Below are 696 nucleotides of genomic sequence, written 5' to 3'. Positions count from 1 at the left end.
CAATAGCAGCATAGGGAAACCATGTCAGAGGAATCAGTTTTGTACCTGGTTACACCATTGACCTGTCCAGCTCTGTATGGCAGGGGTCAGCAAACTTTTTCAGCAGGGGGCCAGTCCATTGTCCTTCAGACCTTGTGGGGGGCCGGGCTATATTTTGGAAAGAAAAATGAACGAATTCCTGTGCCCCACAAATAACCCAGAGATGCATTTTAAATAAAAACACACATTCTACTCATGTAAAAACACACTGATTCCCGGACCGTCTGCGGGCCAGATTTAGAAGGCGATTGGGCCGGATCCAGCTCCAGGGCCTTAGTTTGCCTACCCATGCTGTATGGTCTACAGCAGCAGCAGGGGAACTAAAGCCCTCGAGAACGTTAACTCCCATGGCCAAATGGTTGTTAGATGATGGGAGTTGTAGTCCAACAACACCGGGAGGTTCCACAGGTTCCCTTTATCCTTGACACACATTTCACATTCTTTGGTGGGAGCCATCAGGGCTCTTCTTATGTCCGTAATGAGTATATACAGCTGCCGGCCATCAGTTTTGTTTTCTTCCTTTCATCCACCCAAGGAAATAACTGTCCTCAAGTCTACCCTAATTTCCATCTTTTTCTTGATAGGTTGTTCCATGATACTGTTTCCATATGGCCCACTGTTTGCAAGCAGCATTGTACTGAAAGCATTTCAGCATTT

This window comes from Podarcis gaigeae (genome assembly GCF_964106915.1).
Source record: "Podarcis gaigeae genome assembly, chromosome: 14".
NCBI lineage: Eukaryota > Metazoa > Chordata > Lepidosauria > Squamata > Lacertidae > Podarcis > Podarcis gaigeae.
This window is presented reverse-complemented; position numbering follows the sequence as displayed.